Raw genomic sequence first — 22,991 nt, forward strand, 5'->3', positions numbered from 1 at the left:
TAGTCTATGGTAATCTCTTCTCCGGTCACCAACTGGCCACTTTGCCTCATATTTTAGGTCACACATTTAGGTTATGGTAGCACATCAATTCTAGACACAAAATTCTGCATTAGCTAGGTTAATGTAGGATGTACTTCATTGACATTCAACCACAATTCAGTTTGATTAAAACAGTTGTTCATTTTCTTTACTCGACATGATTAACATTAGCAAAGGTGTCATACTAATCCTAGGGAGCAAAGGCTGGCATAGATATCATATGTCCATGATGCCTCTTAACTATCATAATAAGGAGAAAAGAATGTTATATCACACATAACTACAAAAAACTGATACATGCAAATCAACTACGAGCCCAGAAAGAAGAAGTGAATTGATTACAAACAGCTTTATATTCATATCAACATATTAACAGCCAAAAGGTAGGAGCAACCCAAGTGTTCCGTGCTCATCAACAGATGAATGGATACACAAAATGTGGTGTATATATGTGTGTATGTATGTGTATGTGTGTATTACACTTACCTATATGCATTCATATATACATATACACACGTACAATAGAATATTAGTCACCCCTATAAAGGAAGAAAATTCTGAAACATGTTATAACATGGATTAACTTCAAATCATTGTGCTAAGCAAAATAAGGTAATCAGAAAAAGGCAGATATTATATTATTCCACTTATATGAGATAACTAGAGTCGTCCTAAATTCATAGAAACAGAAAGTAGAATGATGGTTGCCAAGGGCTTTTGGAAGAGGCGAGTATAGAAAGCATTAACCAATACAGAGTTTCAGCTGAAATAGATGAAAACATTCTAGAAGTGAATGGTGATAATGATTGTACACCAATGTTAATATACCTAGTGCCACAGAACTGTACATCTTAAGATGGTTAACCATAAACAAAATAGTAAAATTTATGTCATGTATACTTAACCATTTTTCAAAAATGGGAGCAACATATCTTTCTGTATATTTAAGTAATTATTCAAACTGAAGTTATTCAAAAAGACATCTCTGAAATATGTCTCAATTCTTCTCTTCACACTCAGAATTTATGATCAGAATGTATGTACCATGTATTTGTATAGTCTTATTGATTGTATTAGATATTTTGTAAGTTTTGCATTTTGTAAATGATTCTTGAAATGAGCAGGCAAAAAGATGCACATATGTACACACACACACACACACACACACAATGTAATGTCTTAGACAATTCAGGTAGCGAAAGTGGTCTTGATTGATTGATTAGTTTATTATTATATATAGTGACAACATCTTTTGATGAATAGTAGCATATCCATTTTGCAAGTATCAGACTTACAGAATCTTCAACTACTTAATGCAAATTACAGCTTGGAAAACAAACAATAAGAAATATTTTTTCTCCATCTAAACTGAAACTCATGCTCATAATAGAGGAGAAGCAAGACTGCCCTAATACCAAATGGCATTACAATATAAAACATTTTAAGAACCAAGATCACTGCCATGACTTACTGGCATTTCGTTTTCTTCATTCAGCTCTATAAAATGTCAGTTTATGAAATGGAATCACTAAAAATGAACAATGAAAACCCAACAATCAGAAAACAGAAAGTTTGGGGTTATTGAGTGCAGTTCACTAGAGAGAACAGCCCTGAATATTTATCAAAAACAATTGTTTATATTTAGAAAAATATGAAATTTTATTCAGTACACCCTGAGGACGTAGAAAATCTGCCATTGCTTTTAGAAATGTTCTATAAGAAAATAGGTATTTTTAAAAGATCGTAATTTAACATTTTAAGCTTCTCTAATTAGAAAAATTTATTCATCCCCAAAATACGATTTGCTCATACTGGAAATGCCTGGTATGTCATACGTCTTTCCATTTCAGTCTGCATGTTTTAGTTCAATTCATTTAGGTGCAAATTCAAAGTTAAACATATAAACAACTAAAAAATGTAACGTTAGTTAAGACAAAAAATTATACAACTTTGTAACAGTGTTGTGTTTGTATATAATAAAAAGTTGAAGACCACTTTTAAATGTAACCCACATCGTCACCTGATTCTTGCATCTGTCTGGTTTATGCATACTAAACTGGAAAAACGTAACAAACAGACAAGCAAAAATTATGATTGTAGTTGTGTGTTAACTTTTGATTGCTGCTGTAACAAATTACCAAAAAGTTAGTGGCTTAAACCAACACCAATCCAGTATCTTACAGTTTTGTAGGTTAGAAGTTTGCCATGGATCAACTAGGTTTAAACCAAAGTGTCAGCAGGATTGCATTTCTTTCTGGAGGCTCAAATAGAGAATCAATTTCACTAGATTTTGCAACTTCTACAGGCTGTCCACATTCCTTGTCTAGTGACTTCCTTCCTACATCTTCAAAACAAGCTATGTTGCACTTCTCTGTAAATTGAGTCAGGAAATGTCTTCTTTTATGAAATCATGTGATTAGGTAAGGCTCACCCAAATAATCCAGGAGTCTTCCCATCTCAAGACTCTTAACCTTAATCACACTTGCAAAGTCCCTTTTGCCATGTAAGGTAATACATTCACAGTTTCCAGGGATTAGGATATGGCTACCTTTGAAAGCCATTATTCTGCCTACCACCAGTTGTCTCTAAATTATATTTTTATAAAAAATAAATTAGCTCGATAGCTTGAGAATGGCAATTTTGCTCTAATTATATAAATTATGTATAGCGTATGCCAGTAGTTTCTTCTTCCAATTCAGTATCTCTTAAGTAAGTAATTGCAACTGGAGAGTATGAACTTTCATGTATTTTCTATCCTTAAACAAACATAAAGAGAGCATAAAACCACCTTAGTGCAAAAGAAGATTCCATGATACATTTATATCAGTGGTTATTATTCTAGTTTTCATGTGAAGATTTCATCCTGATTGATACTTTATATCTTCCTTCTGTAGTTCCTTTTCCCTGTAATTTATGTATGCTACAATGTTCACAAGGAAAATACATACATTAAAATCAGTTTGTGCCATGAGACTTCTCTATTTGGTGGAAGTCAAATCTGGCTCACATATAATCAAAAATATCAAATAAAATATAGCAACACAAATGTCTATATGTAGGTACTAACAGTATTATCTCCAAAAGTAACATTTCTAAAGCACAGTCTTTGTGATTTATGGTGAATATGTTTGGTTAAATAGCTGAATATCTGTCCCAGGTTCTTTCCAGTTTGCCTTCTTTTTCTTCAAAGGCTGGAAAGTATAGAAACTACTCTTCCTAGACTCTTTTGTACCTAAGGTTTCTAATGAAACTATTTTATTAATTGCAATTTTACTATTTATATGGCCCTTTCATGTTTAATTGGTTAATGTTATCATATTTTTATTTCCTTAAAATAAATATATTTCACATTTATTCTTTGTCATTAGGAAAATGAAAACAAAGTTTATCCATTTTCATTTGAAATGTCAGCTATGTCTCATAGAATGTGAATTTCTATTTTTATCAGATTACATTCAGAAAATAAGACCTGTTTTTAGAGTCTAACACTGAACCATTTCAAGAAAGAAATCACTTAGCTTTTGTTTTTTTTTTTAATTTTTTTCAACACATTATCTTGTGTTATATTGTGATTTTCTTGTTTTTATTAATCTTACTAAAGAAAACGTATCTGTGAATACATTCCCAAGGATTCATATCAAGAAATTAGGCCTGATTATTATTTCATTTTTTTATGTATTCATTATTCAATAACTATTCAATCTACAGCACTCTCATGATATCTACCTTTCTACCAGAAACCACACATAAACTCTGCCCTACTTAGGTTGTTTATTGTTGTCTCCACCTGTGTAGACTAGCAGGTTTATTAGAGTAGAGAGTTTTACCCTGTTTTGCTCACTGGCATAACCTTAGATGAGTGCCTGACACTTAGCAGTGGCTCAGTACTATTAGCTGAATAAGTGAATTTATAGAGTGCCTATTGTATGCCACACACTGTTCTGGGCTCTTGAGATGTATCTGTGACAAAATAAATAAATAAATAAACCCTTATGGAGCTTACAAACCATGAGTGGAAGAAGTCAAATAGCCAATAAACTATAGTTATAAAAATTAAGCTATATAGAATAGTAAAAGATGATAAATACTATAAAAAGGAAAGAGCATGACAAGGACAAAGAAAGTCAGAAGCCGTTGGCCAAGAAGAGGAGTGGTGGGGTTGCAGCAGCAGTAGGATTCAATATCGTTGTCATGGTAGGATGTACCAGGAAACATTTGATCAAGTCTTAGAAGTAAATGAATTAACTCTGAGGAAAGAAGAGGGAGAGAAAATCCAAACAAAAGACACAGTCACATTAGGGCAGGGAGATTTCATACAGAACAAACGGTAGAGTAGAAGGAGGAGGGACAGGTAGAAGAAGATGAGATCAGAGTGATGAGGAGAGGGTAAAAATCTTGTGACCCTCAGAAGCCAGAGGGTGGATTTTCCTGTTTTATTTTTAGTAAAACGGACCATTGAGGAATTTTTAACAGAGAAGTGGCACCTTGTTTACATTTAAAGGGATCACTTAAAAGGTTGGCATGTTGAGAAGAAATGGTAGGAAGTAGAATGGTGAGTTTTGTAGCACAGAGTATTTACCCTTTCAGTAAAACCAATCAATTCGGACATCCAAGCATAGCTGAGCATTAGCTGCAATGCTTTTTAATGTAGAACTATCAGAAGTATAAATTTTAGAAGCTGACCGCGTAGACTGTTTCTTATAAATCAGAGATGCTGAATTAAGTCTTTTTCAAAAAGAGAGAACAGTTTTCCCTCTCCTTCTTATCTGAGGGGGATACGTTTTAATACCCCTGGTATTGAAATGTTTCAGGAATTTTAACACTTCATTTATCTGTGTATTGATGAAGCCATGAAGGTTACCAAACCATCTAGGTATATACTTTGTTTTTTAGAGCTGATAACCCAGGTGGTTACTAAATGACTAATAAGCAGATAGGTTACACAGTGTGGATACCATGAACAAGGGAATGGTTTAATTCCCAGTGGAGCCAGGGCAGAGAGCTCAAACTTTCATCACACTACTCAGAACAGTATGAAATTTACAACTTATGAATTGTTTGTTTCTGGAATTTTTCACTTGATATTTTCGAACCGAGATTGACTGCTGGTAATTGAAACTGTGGAAAGCAAAATCACAGATAAGGGGGCTTGTTGTAGATCTTTTAATGTATATTAATTTTTTAAAATTTTCTAATTTATTTAGCATTTAATAAATGTGGCAATTTTTCTTTTCTATTTCTGAGTGCTGTATTTTCAGCTCTAGCACCTAGTATTTAGGCAAACTCCATCATATGTAATTTCCTCAGATTTTCTATATGACTGCTCAGAATCTACTAAAATATATCCTGTAAAACTAATGGAGGTCATCAAAAGCTTATGTTCAATGGGAACAATTGTTCACTTTTTAAAACGGGGTGCCCCAAATTTGAGTACAGTGGTTTCTCATAAAAACACAAGAAAATTAGACTAATTCCTCTTGTAACTAAAAATGAATATAAATCCAATATATGCTTATTGAATATCTACCATATATAAATCTACTATATATCAATGTAGTATACATGAACTTAAAATGCAATTCATTAAAAATACTGCTTCTATATGATATATTTTATAAAGATATTATTTTATATTTTTACTTACATTTCTGCTCCCTAAAATGCTTTTTCAAAAGTTGCTATAATATGCTAATATATTTATGACATGCTTCAATCATTTCCCTGCCATTAAACAATTTTATTTTTTTCCCACCTCAACCCCTGATGAGGAAAAGGGAGAGCAGACTGCAGATTAGCAATATATAATGTAAAAACAAATCCAAAATCAGTCACTCCCTTGTTCCTTTCCAATGAGCACAAAAATAATAATTACTAGAATCTTAATTACAATGTTCTTTTTAGGCCACATAATATACAGATAAATGAAGTGTTAAAATTCCTAAAACATTTAATTGCAAAGATTTTTTTTGGCCCCTATAAATTACAAAAACTGAGCTATTCGATGTATTGCCAGCATCACCTTCTCATGCAAAATATGAATGAAAATAAAAGGCAAATTTCTTTCTGTGATATCAGTGTATCTTTGCCATTTCTCTAAGGTGCACTGATGCCAACACTAATAAAGAGACGTTAAAGAATAATAAGCTCAGGCTCTCATATTTTGAATGGTGAAAACAATTTGTTTCAGAGATCACATAGGGCCAAAATTGTGTAAATGCACACAAATCACTGCAAAAATTATATTTGTTATCCCTATTCTTATGGAAGACCTGTGCATGTAAGTTTCTAATCTGTTACTAGCATGGGAAAATCAGTATTTGACAAAGGAAATTTGTCCATGACAGCTAAATCTTATTTATTCATTTATTTATCCCTGAATTTAAAAGTAGTATTAAAGTTTTAAGCACTATGCTCTTGATCTCATTTCTATATATTTTTGAAAGGGTTTTGGCACAGTACGCTAAATTTAGTTGATTTCTAAATAATTTTGGTATTAATATTCTTGCTTACTGACTTAGAAATATAAAACTTTCCTTAAGAATACTTTAGAAAATTGTTTTACTGTTAATCTGATTGGCAAAAAGTATGGTAATGTTTTATATTCATGATGATCTAGAGTAACTGCAAATGATTTTAAGGATGAAGACTCTCCATTCTATACCAGTGGTCTAATCTCTGGAACACCCATTAAAGTGCCTTGCATAGAGTGTCTAATAAGCAGATTTACCTGGAAACCTCAATCCTATTTTATTTTATTTTATTTTATTTTATTTTATTTTATTTTATTTTATTTTATTTTTATTTATTTTTTGAGAAGGAGTTTCTCACTTGTTGCCCTTGCTGGAGTGCAATGACACGATCTCGGCTCACTGCAGCCTCCGCCTCCCAGGTTGAAGACTATCAATCTCTTTCTATGCATCCATCTATATATATAGAAACTTTCACAAATATATGCAGAAGGACATTATTGTGTTTTAAAAATCTTAGTTGAATCATGTAAAGGAAAATGAGCAGATAAATATATGTCCCCAAATTTTATATATGTTTGAATGTGAAAACAAAATTATTTACTTCCATTTACATATGGAATAATTCATATAGAAGTGAATTTTATTACATGTTATAGACAGCTTCTAGACATGGTTTATGGATTCTCCTGGAATCCTAAAATTCAGTGACTGATTGATTTGCCTTTTTAAAAAAATAAATAACTGATTGATTTGCCTTTTTAAAAAACAGACACTACATAATCATTTAGATTTGAATAATCAAAATATAGATAAGCTAAAAGAAGGAAACTACAATCCTTAATAAATCTACCAATTGTTAATGATCTAGACATGTTATGGAAAAAAATATACTGAATCTAAACTACTAAATACAAATTAAATACACATTACCATTAAAATGTGAATTATCGGCCGGGCGCGGTGGCTCAAGCCTGTAATCCCAGCTCTTTGGGAGGCCGAGACGGACAGATCACGAGGTCAGGAGATCGAGACCATCCTGGCTAACACGGTGAAACTCCGTCTCTACTAAAAAAAAATACAAAAAACTAGCCAGGCGAAGTGGCGGGCACCTGTAGTCCCAGCTATTCCGGAGGCTGACGCAGGAGAATGGTGTAAACCCGGGAGGCGGAGCTTGCAGTGAGCTGAGATCCGGCCACTGCACTCCAGCCTGGGTGACAGAGCGAGACTCCATCTCAAAAAAAAAAAAAAAAAAAAAGTGAATTATCTAAATGTTTTTTGACATTTATAACTACTATTATATTGATACAAACAGTTGATGAAATCTAAGAAAACATTTATATTTGCAAAATTTCTAAAATGTCAAACTTTTATAAATGTAATTGATGGCATTTTATAAATTATTTACATATATAAATAACAAACTTTTATTAATTTCATATATATTTGTTATATATTATATAATTTACTTAGTAAAAATATTACTAGACATTAAATATGTAAATTATATTAAACCAATTGATGAAAAACCCAAGTTAATAAGCTGAAAAAGCTCTCTCTCATCTTTCTTAACCAGGAAAACCTATAGTTTTTATCACTTTTATTTCCTTGGATTTTAAATTTTCTGCTTCTACTTGTACTATCTACTCAATAACAAAAATAATTTGAAAAAAACAACAAAAAATGTCCTATAGCATTTGAAGTCTTATATATTGAATAAACCTTGATCATATCAACATATATTTTTGTGTTGCATTTAAAACAAAGTATTAGTCCTAATCAATTATGACCTATTGTATTGACCATTTCAAAATGCTATAATGAGCTTATTCAATTATTCATCATTAAACAATTCTGATTGCATCATTCATTCATACAGCATGTATTGAATATTTATCATAAAGAAAATAACATTTTTAGGTAATTTTACTTTTTAGAGAAGAATAACAGAATAATACGTATTTTTACTTTTAATTATTATTTTAACACAGATGATACATGCACTATATAAATCTTTGAACAATTAATAAGACATTCACCTTTAATATGTGTCTGCTATTAAAAGGTACAAAATGTATTGGTTCAGGTTTTGACACTGAGAAATAGTGTAAATACAATAACACTTGAAGGAAAAGAATGTAGACCTGGTGCTTAGTGATCATTAGGAGAGCTGAAAGGATTGATTCTCACTTGTCCACTCAGTTAGTGTAGAGTTTAATATTTTATAGGAAAATAAATAAAAGTGACATTATTATTTACATGTAAGAATATACTACCATGGACATAGATACTCACATTTAAAGGCTTACTAAGCCACAAGAACGCTATAAAGTTTATTTTGTTTTCTCTTATACCTCACATTTGTGCTGTGACACATATATTATCTGAAGTCGGTACAGATAAAAAGTACAAAATTTGATGAATATCTCTGTATTATCATTACAAGAGAAAGGAAAAAATTGGAACATAAGACAAAAATTATTTTTTTCATACTAGCTACTTTTCAACACTGCTTTGCTCAACAATTTTGAATCCATTAAAATAAATATGAGAATCAAATATTTCAAAGCATAACTATAAAATATTCGTATGTAGAAATTTGTTGATGCCCTCCTCAGGATCCTGTCCATTGTCTTATTTTATTTATTCACTTTACCATATTTTTTCTTCAAGGTAGGTTGAACTGATGACACACACAAAGACATACACTCATATTCATATGCACACACATCCCAAACAAAACACTCAAAAGAGATCTAATTAACCTATTGCCCAAATATTTTCAAATCTAAAATAAGTATATGTTTTTTTTTTTTTTTTTTTGTAGGAAATATAGTCAGTTCATTCCCAGTCTTTATTATTTTTGTGTGAGTTATAGCTTGGAAGCATATTTGGCTTATATAATCATTGGCAAAATTTTCACTGAAATGTCTAACATATAAGAAAGTAGAACAGAAAGGCTGGTTATAAAATTTGAGCCAATAAATGGAGGTCAAATCAATATTGATTTCCAAATTGCTTTATCTGCTTTTGCCTGTATAATTAGACACTGTATCTTGCCATATATTCACGCACATAGAGAATAAGTATAGAATCAATGAACTAGAACTCTTTTTCAGGTAAGGTTTCAAGTTGTTTTCTTGCTTCAATTCTGTAAATATATTTTTTCTTCCTAACATAAACAGCAGAGCTAATGTATTGAGGGAGGTCATAAGCTACCATAGTTTGAGTATTTTTAATTATCAACAGTATCATCTTTGGTAAAACTTTGCTGTTTCTTTTCTTTCCTCTTGTCTTCTTTAAGCATAACTGTTGAATGCCTGCAAATTCTGCTTTGTTCTGTATGTGGACAATGGTGCAAATGTTATTAATTGTAAGAAAATTTTTGATTTAATTGAAATTGATAAACTTTTGCAAAGGGTAGTCTCATAAACAGCATAACTTAAAAAATGTTTAGTTAAATTGTTCCTTCTCTACTAAGATTTCATCTTCCTTTGCTGTATGGCTGGTTTGTATTTCAACATGTTGTCTAATTTATATACTTGGTTAAGACATGCAGTTAATTAAACTAGCCATTAAGTAGATTGGGAAGTACTAAGGAACAGGGTTTTAATCAGTGTGTTTTCATGACTAAAGATCGGTAGAGGGGAAGTTGGCGTTATAGTTGACCACATATTCCTAAATTTTGATTCAGATTCATTTAGAAGCAACTCAATCATATAATATAAATCTTAAGAGGTTATTAGTGGACTTTTAATATTTTGCTATTCATGAATTCAAAATTCATTCTGAGTTTTCATTTTCTCAATTTAATTAAAAATTTATTTGTAATTAATGTAAAAACCTAGAAACAGAGCTTGAGGAAGTCTTAAATTCTTCTGAGTTCCATTTGCTTCCTGTAAAGTTGTTTCTAAATTAATTTACCTGTTGAGTTCATTTTTATTAACCATTATACAAATGGCAAGAACAATGCAACTTTTTCTGGCAGTGACTTCAGTGTATGATGGGCAATATAATTATGTATGAGGTTTCACTTTCGAGAGGTCTCTTCAATTTTGAAAATTATTATCTCTATGTCAACTTTGGAACACTTGAAAAAACAGCAGCTGAACTAGTATCTTTTATCAGAAAACAAAATAAAAAAGTACTTTTGGAATACTACTGGTTAAAATATTACCTAATTAATTTATTCTTAAATTTAAATTTATCCTTTTTTTTACATCAGAAAAATTAGGTAACAATTTTGCCCCAATCAGATTTAATAATTTATCTAAAAATAATAAATTTAAAACATTTTTTGAAGGAATAATTTTACTTATTTTTTTTTTCATGTCCTTGAAGAAAAGGTGGTTTTACTTGGTAATCCTAACTTATTATTTATGCTTCTTGTATTACAAATATATTCCTGTGATATCTCAAAATAATTCCATGCAGTATGAAGTAATTATAAGAGATTCAGAAATTAATAATTTCAGTACTAATATTGATATATACTTATGTCATCTCAGGCATTGTGATGAGTTATTTGTATAAATTATTTTATTCATTCCTCTACCACAAATTTATGAAGAGTATAATAATATTCAAAGGTTTTATATGAAGAAACGAACATGAAAATGATTAATAGTCCAAGAATAAACCTAATAAGACCATCGATCCCCAACCTTTTTGGCACCAGGGGCCAGTTTCATGAAAGACAAGTTTTCCATGGAAGGTGTTGGGGTAAGGGATGATTTCGGAATGAAACTCTTCAACCTCAGATCATCAGGCATTAGATTCTCACAAGAAGCCCACAAACTAGATACCTCACATGTGCGGTTCACAATAGGGTTCCTGCTCCTATGAGAATCTAATGCCACCGCTCATCTCAAAGAAAGAAGAACTCAGGTAGTAATGCTTGCTTGCCTGCCACTCACCTGCCGTGCAGCCTAGATCCTAGCAGGCCACAGGCTGGTACTGGTCCATGGCCTGGGGGTTGGTGACCCTTGTAATACGTGACTGAATCAATATTCTAACATTGCTTTTTTAGACTCTAAAGCCAAATTTTAATCTTAATTTAGAAAATATATGAGACTCAATTTCTACATCTATTAAATAAGGAGTTTGAAACAGTTGATCTTTTAAATCTGATCCCTTTCTCAAAACCTATGATCTAGGACTGAGTGAACTTTAAAGCATATATATTTTTTCTGTTAGCAGGAATTTTACAGTGTACATAAATATAAAAAATTAGTAAGGAAAGTGATTGCTTTGGTTATCTCATACTTTTTACATGCTACAAGCAATATAGTAAGCCTAAGATGATTTTGTAAGAAAACTGCCCATTAGATTTTATCTTTATAGTGAAATATATTAATTCTTAGGAATCTGTGGCTCATGTTAAGAAATTTCAGAATATCTGTGTGTGCAGATATGTGTGGGACATATGTGAGAATACTCATAAACAGTACCATTCATTATAATCTCTTTATTGGAATGCTAACTACATCAGAGAGAAGATGCTTAAATAATTTTCCATTGCTTTAACTCAATGAGTTAATAAAGCTAAGTAGAAGATAAACTTATATAATATGATACTCAATAGATATTTTTGTATTAGTAAATAATAATAAGTAGCCAAAAATGTAAACTACAGAAATGCTTACTGATTGGTATTTGAATAGTGATGGATAGATAAATATGTTTTGATAGGTCACTGATAGATAGATAGATAAATATGTCTTGATACATGTACATGGTAGATGATAAATATGAGTAAAAATCGAGTGAACCAAACTGTATTAAAAAGTAAATGAAGATTAGATATATAAAATTGAGCAAATTAAAGCAAATTTCAGAAAATGACACATAATATGTTAACACCTTTACAAAGCTTAAAAACAAGAAAAGATTAAAATGCAATTTAGGAATATATGCCCTATTTCATTAGTCCTTTATCATATACTTATTAAGAGTATTTTAATATTCTATCATTATAAATTATGAAGCTAGTACAAATGGAAATTTAGAGTCTAAAAATACAACTAGATAAAACCATTTTTGAAAATGAAATAAAATGATTTTCACAAATCTTTGATTAGTAGTTAACTTTGAAAGTGAGGGAGAAAGTTTGAAAAAGGGAGCATAGAAAGAGACAATGATTGGGATGGATTCTAAATCTTAAGATGTACCAATAAATACCTATTATTATTGTGCATTATAGCTAGCATACAAGATATTGAGTAGTTTATACATAATTATTACATTATTACATACTACAAACCATTCAGAATGTCTTAACACAATGTCTTAATGTTACATTTTCTTATTACATTCCTATGCAGTCAATTTTTTATTTACAGTTGAACTCTGCCACCTAATAGGATTTCATTGCTTTGTACAATTCTGTAAATCTCATTGCATTATTAAGTAGTTTTCAAAATATACCAATCTCTAACAATCATTATACTGTAGCCCAAAACTCTTAATTTTATCAGGAGCCTTGCCACAATTAATATCAAATACTTTTTGCCTTTTAAAAAAAATCGTTATGAAATATATAGATAATAGTAACTATGTATACACATCATTTCTAAAATAATAAATTTAATGCCATATTTATATATAAATGATAAAATTAGTTACAATAAAATAATGTTAATTCTCATGAATGACTAAAATAAAATGTATAATGACAATGAAGTAGTCAAATGATTTATCTATTATGAAAAACTTTACAATTAGGAGAAATTAAGTGATATTTATTCTAAATATATCAAAAAAGAAAGGGCAGGTTACAGTGGTAGCAACTAGAATAAAACTTGTTTAGAATAAATAATTTCAATGAGACATTTGTATATAGAAGAAAGAAAAGTATAATAAGATGAAAAAAAGAAATACGGAAATCATGCCAAGACAAATTACAAAGGAAATGAAGAAAATGAGAAAATATGCTATTCTTGGATATAGGGCTTATTATAAATGTAATTATTATGATAGAGAGCAGAGCAGTGACAAATTATCACAGAAAACATATTACCTATATTGAAACCTCTCCACATCTGAGAAAAATATTCAGTGTTAGGTCCTTAAAAGGAACTTTAAGTGCAAATCTTAGAATAGGCAAACATGAGCAGAGAGTGGTCATGAAGAACCATGAATCATGAGGTTATAGAGAGGTTGTAGATATCAGAAAAACATCAGGTGAAAAAGATACAGATAATTCCCTGAAATAATGTAATTTTAACCTGTGATTTTAATAACATAGATTTTTTAATATTGTGCTATGTATTTTTTCAAAAACCTATAGAGATTTAGTAGCAACAATTTAGAAACCCTTATTAATGAAATTTAGGGAAATATTTGAATTTTGTAAGGATCACCTTTCTTAATATTATGTGTTAAATGCAGTTATTTTTATCTTTATAATATTTACAATTATATTTATACTATTTCCTGTAACTAAACCAGTGCATTAAACATATTCCAAACAGGCTGAATGTTCATGACATATTAAATAAACAAAATGTGAAAAATATGTTATTTGGCACATTAAAGATATTATATATTTAACCTATTTAAATTCCTCTTCAAAATATTATCCTAAATTATTGGACTCTGTCATGCAGATTCATGTTTTAAAATCTTACTGGTTATCAACTCTTTTTGATCTTGAGTGGGACATTTTGAACTTCCATGCATTCTGGAAAATTCTTCATTATGAAGGACTCTTCTTATTACGGGGTGCCAACTGGCCTGTGTCTACAATTTTTTCAGTACCATTCTCCGATCATTATGACAAAAAAATTCGTATGAAGATTTCTACAATTTATTTTAGTGTGTATTAGTGTTTTAGTCAAAAACTACTGTTCTCAACAATGAATATATGTACACTTAATCTTGTTAAAGAGTCTTGTCTGGACTTTCTTATACAAAGTCAGTAATAGTCAAATGCTTTCTTTCAGACAGAGCTTTACCTATAAAGTCTTACATTCTATGTTTCCCATTTTGCACATTATTTTATTCTATCCTGTTAATTTGGAAAGCAATATATCTGAAAGATAACAAAGAGTAAAATTGGAAATATTTTTAACAAAAAGAAAGTCTATACAAAATATTAAGATAATTTAAACTTTGTTAAAGTATTTTGGGGAGTCATTCTGTTAATTAACAAAAATAGTAGTGACTAATAACGGTGGAAAGAAGATCAGTGGTCTTCCAAAAACCCCTAAAGAGGTAACCTTCCTAATTCATAATCTTTATGAATATGTTAGGTTATATGCAAAAGGTAATTATGGTTGATTTTAACCCAGTGAGACCAATGATAGATTGCTGATATACAAAGCTGTAAGATAATAAATGCATATTGTTTTAAGTCACTGAGCTTGTGATAATTTGTGACTGAAACAAAACAAATAGATTATTAGTATTTCTAACACCTTTATTAAAGCTAATAAAATGATGACTCTCTCATGGCATCATATCTTTTTCTATGTATACAATAATATCATCTGCAAACAGGGATAGTTTGACTTCTCCTCTTTTCCCTTATTTATTTCTCTTGCATGATAGTTCTGGCTAGGGCTTCCAGTACTATGTTGAATAGGAGTAGTGACATAGGGCATGCTTGTCTTATTCCAGTTTTCAAGGGGGATGCTTCCAATTTTACCCATTCAGTATGATGTCAGCTGTGGGTCTGTCATAAACGGTCTACTTATTTTGAGGTATGTTCCTTCAATGCTTATTTTTAAGAGTTTTTAACATGAAGGATGTTGAAGTTTATTGAAAACCTTTTCTGCATCTATTGAGATAATGAAGTGTTTTATATTTTTAGTTTTCTTTATGTGATGAATCACACTTATTAATTTAGGTGTATTGAACTGACCTTGAATCCCAGAGATAAAGCCTATTTGACACAGTGGATTTGTTTTTTGATGTACTGATGGATTAAGTTTGGTAGTATTTTGTTGATAATTTTTGCATCTGTGTTCAAGGATATTGGCCTGAAGTTTCCTTTTTCATTTTGTGTCTTCCAGGTTTTGGTATCAGGATGATGCTGGCATCATAGAATGAGTTATAGAAGAATACTTCCTCAACAATTTTTTGAAATAGTTTCAGTAGGAATGATACCAGCTATTCTCTATACATCTGGTATAATTTGGCTGTGAATCTACCCAGTTCATGGCTTTTTCTTGTTGGTTGGTAACACTTTAATTAGTCATTCAGTTTCAGAATTCATTATTGATACATTCAAGGGTTCAATTTCTTCGTGGTTTAATCTTGAAAGATTGTATATTTCCATGAATTTGTCAGTTTCTTCTTGGTTTTCTATTTTGTGAGCACAGATGTATCTACAGTAGTCTATAAAGGGTATTTTTTTATTATTATTTCTGTGAGTTCAGTGATAATATCCCCTTTGTCATTTCTGATTGTGTTTATTTGGATTGTCCCCTTTTTTTTCTTTATTAATCTAACTAGTGGTCTATCTATCTTATAATTCTTTCAAAGAACAAACTCATGGATTAATTAATCGTTTGCACTTTTTTTATGTCTCAAATTCTTTCAGTTCAGCTCTAATTTTGGTTATTTATTGTCTTCTGTTAGCTTTAGGATTGGTTTGTTCTTGTTTCTCTAGTTCCTCTAGATGTGATGTTAGGTTGTTAATTTGAGATGTTTCTCACTACTTTATGTGGAAATTTAGTGCTATAAACTTTCCTCCTAATATTGCTTTAGTTGTTTCCAGAGATTCTGGTATGCTGTATCTGTGTTCTCCTTAGTTTCAAAGACTTTCATGATTTCTGTCTTAATTTCATGATTTACTCCGAAGTCATTCAGAAGCAGATTGCTTAATTTCCATGTAATTGCATGGTTTGAGTCATTTATTTGGTATTAATTTTAATTTTTATTGTGCTGTTCTTTAAGAGTGTGGTTGGTATATTTTTTTAATTTACTGAGGACTGGTTTGTGTTCAATTGTGTGGTCAATTTTAGAGTATGTGCCATGTGCAGATGAGAAGAATGTATATTCTGTTAGTTTCAGGTGGGGAGTTTTGTAGATGTCTATTAGGTGCATTTGGTCAAGTGTTAAGTCCTGATTATCTTTGTTAGTTTTCTGCCTCTACGATATGTCAAATACTGTCAATGGGGACTTGAAGTCTCACACTATTATTGTGTGATTCTAAGTCTGTTTGTAGGTCTCTGAGAACTTGCTTTATGAATTTGGGTGCTCCTATGTTGGATGCATATATATTAATATTTAGGATACTTAGGTCTTATTGCTGAATTGAGCTATTTACCATTATACAATGCCCTTCTTTGTCTTTTTTTTTTTTTCTTTATCTTTCCTGGTTTGTAGTTTGTTTTGTCTAAAATTAGAAAAACCACCCTTGTATTTTCTATTTTTCATTTGCTTGGTGGGTTTTTCTTCAACCTTTTACTTTGAGCCTATGGATGTCATTGCATATGAAATGGGTCTCCTGAACAAAACACAATGTTGGGTCTTGCTTCTTTATCTAACTTGCTACATTGTGCCTTCTAACTAGGGCATTAAGCCTGTTTACATTCAAGGTTAGTATTGACATGCGCAGATTTGATCCTGTCATCATGTTGTTAGCTGCTTATTGTGCAGACTTTTATGTGATTGTTTTGTATGTTAATGGTCTAGGTACCTAATTGTGTCTTTGTAGGGGCTGATAATGTTCTTTCCTTTTCATATTTTGCGCTCATTTAAGGACCTCTTGTAAGGCAAGTTTGGTGGCAACAAATTCCCTTAGCTTATCTGAAAGGGATCTTATTTCTTCTTTGTTCATGAAGCTTAGCTTGTCTGGATATAATATTCTTGGCTGGAAATTATTTTCCTTAAGAATGATAAATGTAGACTCCTCAATCTCATGTGGGTTGGGGTTTCTGCTGACATGTCTATTGTTAGCCTGATGGGGTTCCCAATGTAGGTGACATGCCCATTCTCTCTAGCCACCTTTAACATTTTTCTTTCATTTTGATCTTGGAGAATCTGATGACTATCTGTCTTGGAGATAGTCTTCTTGTGTAGTTTTTCCCAAGTGTTTTCTGAATTTCCTGAATTTGAAGAATGGTCTTTCTAGCAAGGCTGAGGAGGTATTCATGGACAATCTCCTGAAATATGTTTTTCAACTTGTTTGCTTTCTTTCTCTCTATCTCTTTCAAGGACACCAATAAGTCATAGATTCAACCTCTTTGCATAAACCCATATTTCTTGGAGATTTTGTTCATTCTTCTTAAGCTTTTTTTTAATTGTTTTTGTCCAACCAAGTTATTTTGAAGAGCCAGGATTTCAACGGCCTGTGCCAAAAGTGAGTGGCTGTTCACCTGCTCAACTCATCTCTTCCCCGCGAGTCACTGGTGGTCAGGAATGAGTCCAGGTACATAGTGTCCCCCATTCAGAGTTCCCATCTTCCTTCCCCTTTAGCCCAGTGTCTGTGTCCTGCATCTTTAAAATCTCAATGCCTTCTCTCTGAAGATCTGCTTTGAGTGTGACTGTCTTCCTGATGTCCCAATCCCTTAGCAGGAGATGTTTCTCCTGGTTGCATCTAGTTGACCATCTTGCTGCTTCTTCCTTTTCAATAACTTCTGTCATGACTTCATTTGTCTGTCATCTGTTACAATTAAACAATTAAAAGAATTGTTTACACAGGCATTATGTATTTTCTCAGTTTAAAATTCAATAGCAATATATTAAAATTTGGATCTCTGCCTGATTATTTCGTTAAGTGTATCAAAACCATCATGTCCACAAAGTTCTTGGTCAATTCTCTAGCTCTTCTTATTTGGCCACTCAGTATCCTTTAAAATAACTGATCACTTCCTCATTCTCAAAGCTTTCTTACCTTTGGTGACAGTTTTAGTTTTAGTTCTGCTGAAAATTGTGTAATTTGGGACAATGGATTGTATCATGGCAGTTTATGAAGGAGGTAGTTCTCAAAGGTCAGAACTGAAGGAATGGAAAGCATGAAGCAGAGGAGAAAAGTAAGGAATGTGACCGTCTATTAGTTATCTGCGACCAGAAATGGTGGCCCAATTTTGCTCGAATCTCTGAAAAGTATACTAAACATCTCCCAGAACGTCCCACCTGAAAGACTGGAGGCTGATGGATCTATGAGTGGCTTGTAGATTACCCCAGTGCAATGAAGCTTACTTTTCTAACCCATGTTATATAAGGATCAGCTGATATCCTGTGGCATTCATGGAGACCCTATGAAAGACATACAGAGCATATTAGAGGCAGAATGCTAGTGTTGGAGATGACTCAGATGTATCTACCACACCCAGGACTGAAAGTGGAGTTGAGCCCAGGGAATGTTTCCAGACACTTCACTCTTGAATTTTCAATGACTTCTCTGGTGATTTATCTTCTGTCTCATTTTTTTTTTTTTTTTTTTTTGTAAGTGTGTCCTCATCAATCTTTTTTTTTTTTTTTTTTTTTTTTTTTTTTTTTTTTTTTTTTGAGACGGAGTCTCACGCTGTTGCCCAGGCTGGAGTGCAGTGGCGCGATCTCGGCTCACTGCAAGCTCCGCCTCCCGGGTTCCCGCCATTCTCCTGCCTCAGCCTCCTGAGTAGCTGGGACTACAGGCGCCCGCCACCGCGCCCGGCTAATTTTTTGTATTTTTAGTAGAGACGGGGTTTCACTGCGGTCTCGATCTCCTGACCTTGTGATCCGCCCGCCTCGGCCTCCCAAAGTGCTGGGATTACAGGCTTGAGCCACCGCGCCCGGCCGTATCAATCTTTATATGATGTAATTTCCCATATTTAACCCTGTGAAATATTTCCTTTCATTTGAAATTCTCCAAAGTTAATCTTATCCCTTCCTGTTATTTTACATACCATATTTCTGCTGATGACTCAAAACTTTTTATCTTCAGGAAAAAAAAAAGAAAAGCAAAACAACGTCTTTAATTTGGACTCATCTATAAGAGTACATTCTTTGCATTTTTAAATGAATTTCTCATAGCCATTTTAAACACAACATGATCAATCTGAACTCTTGAAACTCATCCAAATCACATACCTAATCCTACCTTCTCCTTAATAGATAGCAATTCCATCTACTCAGTAATAGAAGCCAGAACTTTAGACATGAGTCTTGATTTCTTTTATTTACCCCTCACAAAAAAAAAATAGCTTTTATTTCTTCAAAGTATGTATAGCCCTCATCTCTCCTTCATCACTATTATCATTCTATAAGAAACAGAAGAAATATTTATCATGTTAAATACACTGATGAGAAAATAAATTACTTTTTTTAATTTTTGGTGTTGTTTCCCTTTCTTCAGGTATTTCTATAATACATGAACAGCTGGTCAAATATATCAAGGGATAAACATCTATCAAACAATTTTTGCTTTTAATGACAGTCTGTCACGTATTTGTATCCAACAACAACAATATTGAGGTACAATGGTATTTTGCATGCAATATACTTTAGAGCTTATTAAGTACAATATGTGGTTAGAATATACAGCTACATGTTAATTCCTGAATATATATATGTATACAGCCAAAACATTTCACCACGTTCATCTTTAATATAAGTAAATTATCTAAACATTAGTCAGTTCTCATTAAAATTAGTCACATAAATTTTTTGAAAGTAAGTTTTCCAACTCCCTTCAGATACAGAACATTTAGATATTTTTCTCTTTTTAAAAATGGACAATATTCTAGATCAAATATGAGTATTCCTGACAATGGGACTTGTACATTCTATCTCAATAATTTAGAGAGGTAAACTGTTTTAAGTGTTTTCTAAGCAGACTGAGACAAAGAATAGTTACTTTTTCAGGAATTTTGGTCCTCACACATATATGTACTTCAATAATAGTTACAAAATTTTTACAGCTTACTTTTGACAAAGTCTTTAAATTAGATAAGTGAAACTTCAGTTTGAATGAAATCACTAATTCCAATTCCTACCAGCTATAACACAAAAATCTTTAGATAAGAGATTGATATTTATCTCACCAAAACTTTCACCGCTTTTCCAAGATTTTAGCTCATCAACATAATTGAATCAAAATGTTTTGCTCACAAAATTTTTCTTATTATTCATTTTTAAGTAGACGAATGCTAGATTTTGTAATACCACTTTTTGTTTGATCTTTAGTTTTGAATTATCTAAAGTTTTAGATTCATTTAGTAGCCCATCTTATGGCCAAATGCAGGAGTTTGTCAAATTTAGGAAAAGAATCTCAAAGAACTGGTAATTATTTTAATAATGACCATTTCTATTCTTTAAGAATTAGATTTTTTTAGAAAATAACTGAGAAATGTAAATATAAATAAAGTGAAATTTGAGTGCATCAACTGTTTCTTCAGTTGCTTCATGATGGACTACTATACACAAAGCTCAAGACAAAGCTTTAAAAGAGAAGAGTAATAATACATTTTCTAGAAAATTTGTAATTGAAGAGAATGAATGGTGAATTTGCAGCCTGTTACTTCTTTCATAGTCTTAGGATGTGATCAGCTAAATTCTTGAAAGTTCAAACGGTAATAGGTAAAAGCTCTGATGATCTCCAACTTAGCTTAAAAACTCACAGAAATGTTACCATTATTGGGTTAAAAGCATAAAGCATCAAGTTCTATTAGTGACTAAGTTACTTCGTAGGTTGGTAAATTTCGGAAATTCTCTGTCTCTTAGTTTTGTCATCTGTAAAATAGAAGCAATAGTAGTAGAAACATTATTGCACTTGTTTGAATTAATTGATATTGTACATAAAGGACTGTGTTTGTATTGTACATAAAAAATTATTGGCACATAGTAAGCAAAAGTATAAGAGAATTGATATGACAAATATCTAAAAATTAAATTAAAATATATCTGAATAATTTAAGTATAAATCAACATTTGTATACTATAATATAATTTTTCAATGATGTCAGAAAGAAAAACATTTTATAAAATTAAACATTTATTCATTTAGAATAACTAATGGAGGTTATGTTAGTATAGGATTATATTATGTATATTTAAAATTATTTTATTTACTTTTTAATAGTTAATATATTTGTACAACATAGGAAATTGTGTATATATATATATTTATATTTTGTACTGTAGTTTATTAACTTAAAAAGTCATTTTGGATATGAATCCAAAATGTGTGTACACCTGTATACACATACATATAAACATATACATATACATATGCTTTTTGCACTAATGGTTAAATAATATTTCATTGAATGAATGGGCCAGTTTCCTACTTATCTATATAATTAGACATTTAAATTCAGATATTTAAAATTTTTCCCATCATTGATTAATAAATTCAATGGACACAGGTATATACACAAATATGATGGTTCTTCATTAGCACAGTCTTTTTCATTCTAACATGTTTCCACATTTTTGATTATTGCTAATCTTATAGGCACAAAACACTAAATAATTCTAGTTTAACTTAAATTTACCTTATAAAATGAGTTTTAATATTTCTTCATGTGTTTAAATATTTACCACTTATTGTTCATATTATTCATTGTTCCAGTAAATTGCAAATGTATTCCTTCTCTCACTTGTTACTTATTGCGTAACTACCACGTGCCAGGTCCTATTTTAGGTACTGAGGATATATCAGTAAATAAAACAGATATAAAGGCTCCTGTACTTATAGTGCTTACATTTATCTATTGCATTGTTAGCATTTTTTATTTCGACTTATCAGTTATTTATTATGTTACATTTTTTCAATTTGTCATAGCCATCATATAATCACCAAAATGTGGACATAACTAGGTAAAATATGTTACTTATAATAGCAAAACAAGATAAATATCTGATAATAAAACTTTGAAAATTGTTCATGTTTATAAAACAGTCTATGAAAACTTTAAAATGCTGATGAGGGATAAAAAAATCAATTTAAAGCCGGGTGCAGTGGCTCACTCCTGTAATCCCAGCACTTTGAGACGCCAAGGTGGGCGGATCACGAGGTCAGGAGATCAAGATCATCCTGGCTAAGGTGGTGAAACCCCGTCTCTACTAAAAATACAAAAAAAATTAGCCAGGTGTGGTGGCAGGTGCCTGTAATCCCAGTTACTCGGGAGGTTGAGGCAGGAGAATCGCTTGAACCCAGGAGGTGGAGGTTGCAGATTGTGCCATCGCACTCCAGCCTGGGGGACAGAGCGAGACTCCGTCTCAAAAAAAAAAAAAAAAAAAGAAAAAGAAAAAAGAATAAAAAAAAGAAAAGAAAAGAAAAAAAAATTCGATTTAAACAAGTAAAGTAAATGCCATAACGTTAGAGATATATCCCATGGATGGAAGTTTTCTCTGTTATTGTATAAATTAAATAAAACTCAACAAAGTCAAAATAAGAGTTTTGGTAGTATACAAAAAGATCTTACAGTTCTTATTAACAATTTTTGAAATAAGAATAACCCAGAAAAAATGGAAAAGAAATGATAGAGAACCAGTTCTGCAAGGCATTGTTCCATTTAATTCAACAGCCTGAACCCAGTTAAAACTGAAAAC

This window comes from Macaca fascicularis, chromosome 5 (assembly GCF_037993035.2).
Source record: "Macaca fascicularis isolate 582-1 chromosome 5, T2T-MFA8v1.1".
Taxonomy (NCBI): Eukaryota; Metazoa; Chordata; class Mammalia; order Primates; family Cercopithecidae; genus Macaca; species Macaca fascicularis.